Source organism: Triticum dicoccoides, chromosome 2B, assembly GCF_002162155.2.
Source record: "Triticum dicoccoides isolate Atlit2015 ecotype Zavitan chromosome 2B, WEW_v2.0, whole genome shotgun sequence".
In the NCBI taxonomy this organism is placed as follows: domain Eukaryota; kingdom Viridiplantae; phylum Streptophyta; class Magnoliopsida; order Poales; family Poaceae; genus Triticum; species Triticum dicoccoides.
In genome coordinates this window covers 789,055,300-789,065,479 of record NC_041383.1, presented here as the reverse complement: position 1 = coordinate 789,065,479, position 10,180 = coordinate 789,055,300, and the positions used below count along the sequence as shown (strand labels likewise).

General features: G+C 47.3%; 1 long non-coding RNA gene across 2 annotated transcripts; it reads right to left on the bottom strand.

The window, feature by feature from the left end:
• Window positions 1–6,785: 6,785 nt before the first annotated feature.
• LOC119368822 lies at window positions 6,786–9,334 on the bottom strand. 2 transcript variants are annotated; one of them, XR_005176742.1, is made up of 6 exons: window positions 9,269–9,334; window positions 8,938–9,042; window positions 8,782–8,834; window positions 8,023–8,185; window positions 7,430–7,524; window positions 6,786–6,855 (listed from the first exon to the last, which is right to left on the bottom strand). It is a non-coding gene; the product is annotated as an uncharacterized LOC119368822 (long non-coding RNA). The 2 variants fall into 2 exon arrangements; XR_005176741.1 differs by having other exon boundaries at window positions 6,813–6,855; window positions 7,398–7,524.
• Window positions 9,335–10,180: the final 846 nt, after the last annotated feature.

Sequence of the window (10,180 nt, the reverse complement as noted above, 5' to 3'; positions counted from 1 at the left end):
AGTACCACATGCACAAACTCCCAATCGAGGACAAATTGTGGGTCGTCGATTTCTAAATATTTGTGGGTCGTCGGGCTAGGATACCACGTGCCCTCTGCTTAACTCATCGGGCTAGGATAGATTTCTTATTTTCAATTGTGGGTCGTCGCCAGCCTACATCTAACTTTGCATGTGCTCTCTTTCTCTCTTAATAGTAGTACAAGACTCTGGGATGCTCTTGCATGTTCTTGAAAAAATAATCATGTATACACTGAGCTATCTCAAATCTTGAGGCAAGTATCAACACCTCTTGGAGTGCAGGGTTGAACTCACCATAAACATATATATACTCCGCTGTCCATGCTTTGCTCCACGCTTTTGTGCGGGAACTTGTTAAAAAATACATAAATATATGCTAGAATAACTAATTTAATGAAAAGAAAATATAATCTTGGAAATCAAATAAAACAATGAAGCGTCTAAAAAATAAAAGAAGTCTAAATTACTGTATATATACTTAGTCTCTGTATTAATATTGTAACATTGTATTGTACCTCTTGGTACCTCTATATAATGAAAGAGCCACACCCCGTTTAGGGTGTCGAGCAAGTTCCCAACATATTATGTTTTACATGGTATCGGACTAGGGTTTCGATGTCTTCCGCTGCTCCCGCCGCCGCCGCCGCCGGTGCGCCGACTTCCGTCGCGCCGGCCCTCGCTCCTATGTCGCCGTTCCTTGCCTCTCGGCCCCTTGCGTCGGCCTACGGAGCCCTGCCGCCGACCGAGTCCCCGATCGGATCGAATCCGTCGGCGGATTCCTCTGCTGAGTTTGCTGCACCGCCGTCTCATGGCGTTGCCGTAGCCGCCCTACGGCGTCGTCACGCAGCCGCCCGTTGGCGTCGCTTCTGCCTCGTACGGCGCGCCACCGGTGGCCCAGGGCTCCCTTCAGCCGCCGCCGTCCTCCTGGCCAGGGGCGTCCTACGCGGCGCCGCATCATCACCAACCCTATGCGCCCCCCTCGCCACATCACTACGGGCCGCCGTCGGCACCGACCTACTCGGCGCTGCCACCGCAGCAGCCCTACCTGGCGCAGCCACAACAGCCTACGCGGCGTCACCGCGCTAGTCCTACCCCGCGCCGTCCGGGTTCGTGGCCGCACCGCCGCAACCATCCTACGGGGCCGCGGCAAACTACAGTGCCGACGCCCTCGTTCCTGGTGCTCCTGGCGTCTACTCGGCAGGTGCTCCTCATCCCGAGACAGCCCTGTCGATGGGTCTCTACGCACCACCGATGCATGCGCACGCCGCTCAGGTCGCGGTGCCATCACCGTTCTACTTCTCGCACCTGCTGCCGGTGAAGCTCGCGCCGGACAACTACCTGTCCTGGCGTGCCCAAGTGTTGCCTCTTCTGCGCAGTCGCTATCTGGAGGGCTATGTTGACGGATCCATCCCGTGTCCGCCCCCTCATCACCCGGCGTATCATACATGGGTGGCCCAGGATCAGGCCATCCTCTCTGCCATCCAGTCCTCGCTCACTCCGAGCGTCTCGTCGCTGGTCATCTTCGCTGCTACATCCCGGGAGGCGTGGGCGGCGCTTCACACCAGCTTCGCCTCGCAGTCTCAGGCGCATGCTCATTCTATACGCACCGAGCTTGGTGAGACCAAGCTTGGTGACCTCAGCATCACGGACTACTTCAACAAGATGCGGGGTCTCGCCGACACATTGGCCTCGGTTGGCAAGCCTCTGCAGGATGAGGAGTTCACCACTTTCATCCTTAACGGGCTCGATGATGATTATGACAATCTCGTTGAGAACGTTCATGGCCGTGACGATCCACTTCCACCTTGCGAGCTGTATGCCCGACTCCTTGGCCGTGAACAGCGCATCAAGGCACGCTGTGTCTCACCGGGCTTCGCCTCCGCCAATGCCGTGACTCGCGGCAAACCTCAGCGGTCTTCATCTTCAGGTGGCAAGCAGGCACCGTCTTCACAGCCGGCCTCGCGCGGCAATGCGCCATCCATCACGGGTGGCAACCGGCCGGTTGCTTGTTGCTCCTCCTGTGGTGCCCCGCAGGCCTGCCAGCTATGTGCCCTTGAGCGCCACATTGCCTCTCGCTGTCACCGCCGCTACAAGCAAGATTTTCTGGGCCTCGACAACAATGTCAAAGGAAACGACAAGCAGGCTGCCACCGCCGTGACTAGTCATGATCATGGTCGCACTCCGTCCTACTCCATTGATCCAACATGGTATATGGACACCGGAGCTACTAACCACCTCACCGGCGAGATGGGCAAGCTCTCTACTCAGGAGCCATATCGTGGTCATGATCAGGTGCACACCGCCAGTGGAGCAGGTATGCGCATCTCTCACGTTAGTCAGGCTTCTCTCCTTGCACACAATTTTCGCAAACTTCATCTTTCCAATGTTCTTCGTGTTCCCTCTGCTACGCGTAGTTTGTTGTCTATTCCTCAACTTACACGTGATAATAATGTCCTTGCTGAGTTTCACCCTTTTCGTTTCTTTATCAAGGATCAGGACACGAGGGCCGTTCTGCTTAGCGGTCGTCTTCGCCATGGCTTGTACGCACTTGATGCACCGGGCACACCATCCATGCAGTCTTCTCCTCAGGTGTTCAGTGGTGTTCGTGTGTCGCCTACGCACTGGCATGCGCGCCTTGGTCACCCTGCGGCTCCTATAGTTCGTCACGTGTTGCATCGTCATGAACTACCAGTTGTGTCCAATAAATCTGCTGAAACCGTTTGTGATGCCTGTTAGCAAGGCAAGAGTCACCAACTTCCGTTTTCAGAGTCTAGTCGTGTTGTGAAACATCCTCTTGAGCTTGTGTTTTCTGATGTATGGGGTCATGCCCAGACGTCTGTTAGTGGCCACAATTATTATGTCAGTTTTATTGATGCTTATAGTCAGTTTACTTGGCTGTATCTTATTAAGCGTAAGTCTGATGTGTTTGATATTTTTATCCAGTTTCAAGCACATGTTGAGCGTCTCCTTAAGCAGAAAATCATCCATGTTCAATCTGACTGGGGAGGTGAATACCACAACCTCAACTCCTTTTTTAACAAACTTGGGATTTCTCATCGTGTGTCTTGTCCTCATACACATCAACAAAATGGAACTGCCGAACGTAAGCATCGTCATCTTGTTGAAACTGGCCTAACCTTGCTAGCTCATGCATCCGTTCCGTTTCGGTTTTGGAGTGATGCTTTCTCCACAACCTGTTTTCTCATAAATAGGCTTCCCTCACGACTCTTGAAAATGCAAACTCCGCTTGAACTCTTGCTCCAAGAGATTCCAGACTACACTTTTTCAAAGTGTTCGTGTGTGCATGTTGGCCTCACCTTCGCCCATATAACAAGCGTAAGCTAGAGTTTCGGTCTAAGAAGTGCGTCTTCCTGGGGTACAGTTCTCTTCACAAAGGGTACAAATGCCTTCATGTTCCCACAAATCGCGTTTACATCTCTCGTGACGTTGTGTTTGATGAAAACGTGTTTCCTTTTCACGAACTTCCGACAAACTCTACCACTCCCTCACAACCGGTGCACATGTCCATACCTTTGCCTGATCAATTTGTGGATGTTGCATATGCCCCTATATTTTGCCTAATCATGCTGCAGGTATTGAACGCGGCGCTCGTCTTGAGCTTCTTTATGAACAGGAAACCGACGCGGCAGCTCCTAGTCGGGATGTGCATGTGCCATGCATATCGGGTGCGACCCGCGTACCCGCCCCTACGCCGCCCCTGGAGGCTGCCATGCGGGCGCCGGTCTCGCTGGCCCACGGGTGGCCTCGCCTGGTCCTTCAGCTGGCGCCCCGCCTGGGCCCCGGATGGCCTCGCCTGGCGTGCTGCTGGCCCCGCCTGGTCCATCGGCTGGTGCCCCGCCTGACCCACAGGGGGTCACGTCCAGCCTGCAACCGGCCTCGCCCGACCTGGTGGCATCTTCGCCTCGGTCGGCGGTTGCTTCGACCGGCCCGGAGCTGGACCCGGTCAGTCCCGTCTCGGCCGCTAGTGGGCTGGCCTCGCCTGGCTCCCCATCGCCAGGGAGCTCTAGTGCGAGCTCCTCCGATGCTGAAGCTTCGTCTCCATCACCTGTTGCGTCGGTATCACCGGCACGGCCTGTGGTCCCCCTTCGTCCTCGTACACGGAGTCAATCTGGCATTTTCTGTTAGAAGGAACGCAAGAACGGGACTGTGGGATGGCTAGCCGCGTGCATGGCTCACACTGCTCCTGATCCCACTGCTGAGCCTCGACACTTCCAGGCTACACTGAGTATTCCTCATTAGCGCGCTGCTATGGAATGGGAGTTTCAGGCTCTTCAGAAAAATGACACTTGGCAGCTTGTTCCTCCAGTATCTGGTGTCAATGCCATTGATTCCAAGTGGATTTTTAAAGTCAAGAGACATGCTGATGGTTCCATAGAACGCTACAAGGCACGGCTTGTTGCCAAGGGCTTCAAATAGAGGTATGGTCTTAATTATGAAGACACGTTCAGTCCAGTTATCAAGCCTACGACCATTCGCTTGTTGTTGTCTCTTGCTGTCACTCGTGTATGGTCTCTTCGTTAGCTTGATGTGCAGAATGCTTTCCTTCATGGAATTCTGGAGGAGGAGGTTTATATGCGTCAGCCACCTGGATTTGTTGATCCTGCACGCCCTCGTCATCTCTGTCGTCTGACTAAGGCGCTATATGGACTGAAACAGGCTCCTCGTGCATGGCATGCTCATCTTGGCTCTATTCTTCGAGCACTTGGGTTTACTCCCTCCATTGCAGACACATCGCTGTTTCTTCTTCAGCGTCCTGAGGTTATGATGTATCTCCTGGTTTATGTTGACGATATCATTCTCATCAGTTCATCCCATGCTGCTGCTGATCGTCTTGTGGTTGCACTCAGTGGTGACTTTGCTGTCAAGGATTTAGGTGCTTTGCATTTTTTCCTTGGTCTGGAGGTTTCACGTTCTTCTTCTGGTTTGACTCTTACACAGAAGAAGTACTCCTTGGACTTGTTGCGTCGTGCTGGTATGCTGAAGTGCAAACATGCTATTACTCCGATGTCTGCCACTGATCGGTTATCTACCCTTGATGGAGATTCTCTCTCACCTGAGGATGCTACTGAGTATCACAGTCTCGTTGGTGGTCTGCAATACCTTACTACTACCAGGCCTGATATCTCCTATGTAGTCAACCGTGTGTGTCAGTTTCTTCATGCACCCAGGACATCTCATTGGTCAGCTGTGAAGCGTATTTTGCGTTACATATGTCTTACTGCCTCCTATGGTTTGCTTCTTCAGCCTGCGCCATCGTGTGAGCTCTCAGCTTTTTCAGATGTTGATTGGGCTGGTAGTCCTGATGACAGGCGATCCACGGGGGATATGCGGTATTTCTCGGTTCTAACTTGATCGTCTGGAATGCTCGAAAGCAGACCACAGTGTCTCGCAGTAGTACTGAATCTGAGTACAAAGCAGTTGCTGATGCCACTGCTGAGATCATAAGGGTCCAGTCTCTGTTGAGAGAGTTGAGGGTGGCTTCACCTCGTCCTCCGATTCTGTGGTGTGATAACATTGGTGCTACATATCTTTCATCTAATCCAGTGTTTCACGCTCGGACGAAGCACATTGAGGTTGACTATCATTTTGTTTGGGAACATGTTGCACAGAAGCTACTTTGTATCAAGTTCATCCCGTCAAAGGATCAACTTGCTGACATCTTCACGAAGCCTCTTCCACAACCACAGTTTGTAGGCTGTAGGCGCAATCTTAACTTGCTTTGTACTTCATGCCATAGTTAAGATTGAGGGAGGGTGTTAGACTGTATATATACGTAGTCTCTGTATTAATATTGTAACATTGTATTGTACCTCTTGGTACCTCTATATAATGAAAGAGCCACATCCCGTTTAGGGTGTCGAGCAAGTTCCCAACATATTATGTTTTACAGATCTGGCAGTGCCGCTAATGCAAAAAGAATTGTAATTTATAAGTTAAATACATGGCTTGCTTATGTGACGGACATAAATGCATGGTTTAGTGGGACACTAAGGTGGACTCTATGCATCATGCATGTTGAGAGAAGACTTAAATACATGGCTTAGTCGGGATGCTGAGGTGGATTGTATGATTGTTGAGAGAATTGAGATGGACTTTTAAGAACACTAGATGACCAGTTGCGCCAAATGGCGTAAAGACCTGTTTAAAACCATGTTTGTGTTAAAAATATTTGCATTTTTTTAATAACCGTATATTTGAGTACATTTGGTAAGAACTTATACCCCTATATATAAAGGAAATTAATGCAAATATTTTATTAAGGTAATAATGCCACAAATTAGATCATCGGTAGGTCAAGATAGTTGAGTCTACAATTAGGAATTCTGAGTAGCTATAAACTTGCAACTAAAAAATAGTAAACACAAGTGACAATAAAATATACTTAATACATGAACTCGTGAACATTGTGTACAGAAGTTAATAGAAATAGTAGTCAATTACATCATATAATTTGGTTCTATACTCTTTTGTGTATATATCCTAAATGTTACCCCTTTGTGATCAACTCTTTGTCCTTCGAATCAAATGGCACAGCTACTGCCCCTTGTGGAAAAAGAAAGGACTCTCTAATACTCATAAATGTAAAAGAAAAACATCATGTGATGCATCTCAATCTGCGCAAAACAGTATATTCAACAAGAGCCCCCTCTCCAATCCCCTGCCTCCTCTTCTCCCAATCCCCGCCTCCTCCTCCCCAATCCGCCGCCTCCTCTTCTCCTTCCCAATCCTTGAGCCCTCGCCACGAAGAAGCCACGGGGGGACAGCACCGCCGCTTACCTCCGCCCGCCTCAGTTTGTTTTTCACTCCTCCCCCTTTCTGCAAGGAAATGCCGCAGTTGTTATTCTGGTTAACTATGGCCTTTCTTAATTCTATGTAATAGTCCTTGATATAAAGACAACTCGAATCAAAAGAAAGCTGGGTAAATACTTTCAAAGCATCCATATGGTGTGCACAAGGACATCAATACAAAGAGTGATATAAAATAATAAGAAATTTAGGTTCATTTATGTTATTCCAAGCCAAAATGCCCCTGCCAAAGAGTAGCTGTACCAGCAAAATAAACATACCAGGTTTTTTTGGAACAAAGCAGTAAAGTGCCCATGGCCAAGCCACAAGAACAAACGACCAAACACATTACCGCTATTTGTATGCTATTGCTACAATAGAATGAGATTTTTTTTTCTTAATGTTCTTTCTCTCGATGAAAAGACATGATGTTTGCATTATAGAATAAGATGAAACGATGATAAATTAGTTGTAGCGTGGACTTATGACTCTAAGTGGAAAGTACCAATTGAGCATAGAGATTCATGCATTAGAGGATAGTGGGTTTCAGAGATATTGTGTAGTTCCCAGACCAGCAGGCAGCCGACCAAGTGTCCAGTTGTACCTCCTCGGTGAATCCAGACCTTGGGCAGGTTGTCCATGGACGCCCTTGGCATATGCCGTTGGTGGCTTCGATCTCAAGAAGTCCAGTGCATTCATCTGTGTTTAGAGAGACACGACACTGTCGGACTAATGCAACAGCTTGTAGGTACCAAAGGCATGACATGGAAAGTTCAGCAGACCTCATGCTGTAATGTCAGCTAAGCGACTTTCTACTGAGGAACAAAACTACAAAGTGGTGTTATAACAACCTAGGTTCTGGGTTCTGGTAAATGAATCAGCAAGGGTCCAATCAGAAGCTAACATTCTTTATAGGTTTTGGTACTGACCACAAAAAGAAAAAACTGGAAATTTTACTTATGCGCAGTATAGTGCCTGGCCATCAATATTTTTGCATCAAACATCACAGAATCCTATAAATACATATATCAAAAAATTCTTCTAATACTCTAGTAACATAATCTAATAATTAACATATTAACTACACTATTGTATTGTCAATAACGCTAAAAAGCTAAGAAGACGAGACATGGAGGTCAGGGAGGAAGTGGCAGCAACAAGGACGTACACACAAGGATACTGGCAGATTCCTCTTACCTTCCCATGGCTGCATCCTTTGTCTCGCCACTGAGGGCTGCCGGTGCGAGCATGCCTGAGTGACCAGTGTAGTAACCAGGATACATTTTCCCAAAATCACCCATGGGATGCTACATGATAACGGAGTTCTGAATGTAACTCACATTCATTTGAAATGCAGGTCCTATTATCAATCAAGTTCTGTAAGTACAACGTTTATTATGAAAGATCATATAAATTCAATTCCTTTAAGCTGGAAAACACTTTGGACCATACAATGATCAACACTACTAATCCATGGATAGCAATATTTGTAGCCTGAGTGCTTAGCAACCTAGCGTCTCTGAGCATGATTACAAAAGTTCACGTTTTATGCATTCCATGTCCTTTCTATATGGAAATGGACCTTCAAAGTGCTTCATCAACTGTTTATCTACTTGCCAAAAGAATGCATGCCTTCTGTCCACCCTTAAACAATTCCCTTTCCCAGCTTCTTTTTCTGGACTTGTAACAGCAGATACCACCCAAAGAATGTTAAAAACTCATGTATGCTCTTTTCTTCTTCTGAAATTACTGCTAAGCATTATTGATTATCATCATTACCATACATCAATTTTGGCTTATCTGACGCCTAACACATTAATGTTATTTCTAGTATGTTCAGGTAAATCAGAAACTTGGTTTTCTAGCTAAACTCAAGATGACCCTTTTCAAGGTTATCTAGTTTTCAATTGTACCAGGACTCTAAGATGGCATTTCTAGTATGGTGAGGAATATTACCTCGTGATCTAACCAACTCTTCATGGTGGGCGTTTTTTGTGGTTCCGGACGCACTGTAAGGTTGAATCAAGCACATCAGTGCAACATCAGTTCAGTACTAAAATGTTAACTGCCTCCCTGAATTTTAACAGAAAGTATAACAGTGAAGAAAGTTACCTGCAACGCATATGTCAGTCGGATGTTCTCTTCGATGATGTCTTGTCTATAGGCTCAAGCTTTTGATGCAGCATCAACCAAATCTTGTTGCTGCCAATCAAATGCCTGAAAACAATGCGTTATAGAATTAGTCTAGTTTACTACAAGATTAAATATGCAATGCGCTTTTCCAAAACATGTTCCTCATTAAGTATTTTGGCTTCGAAACACCAGACATCAGACCAAGACAGTCCAGTTAGATTTTGTGGATGCATATCGAAAAGCGAAAACCGAGGATGTGGAAGGGGGTAAAAAAGGTAATGTAATATTTTGTATGCAGTATGCATGGTACCTTCACTGAATAGTCAGCAAGCTGACTTCTTAAAAGTGCAATCTCTTCTTCATGTTCTTTAACCTTAGTAAGAAGCATGTGGAAAGAGGGAAATATCTTCATCAGGAACATCACATCCCATATGCCTGCGAGTACAGAGCAAGTGAATTACACATACCTGCTTCCAGATGATATTTGAGCTCATCTCCATAGCTTGCCTGGCTAAGTTGATCCTGGTATCATACTCTCCTTTGTGGTGCCTGAAAGGAAAGGCTCTTTTCTGTATCACACAGCTCTTCAGGCAAAAAGATGCATACATACAGGACAGAAAACGTTCAGGTGGCGTTAACACGTGGTGGAGGTACCTAGTTGTGCGAGAGGGAGCGAGACGACAGGGTAGAGAACTGAGAGCGCACACCAGCCTCAGCAGCGAGCTGCTCCCCTGATGGCTTTCTGGACATTCCACTGGATTGGTCGTGCAACGTCTACTCCCCATGTTCGGCAGCTCCATTCTGATGACCAGGCAGAGCGCCTTGAGAACTCGGCAACGAAGAAGAGTCACTACTGAGAAACCTTGGGTCCTCTACCATCTTATTCCCGACCGACACGGTTGAGTAAGAGTTTATGCACGCCTCGACCGTGTGGTCCTGATCCAGCCTGGAGGAAGAAGTTTGGGTTGTAGCCTCGGACCTTTGGTAGCAGAATAAAACATTATTATTTCTATCTGATGATAAGAAAGCAGAGTAACATGTAGACACAGCTGTACGACATGGATGTGGTACCAACTTAATAATGTCTATTCTCGTTTTGATGTGCAAAAGAGGAAAACCATGGAAAGCAAAGGATAAAAAAATTAGCTCTCATTTTGCTTCTCAATCAGTTTTGGAATAGGATATCTTTGTACGATGCTTGGTTCAGTTGAGAATATAGCAA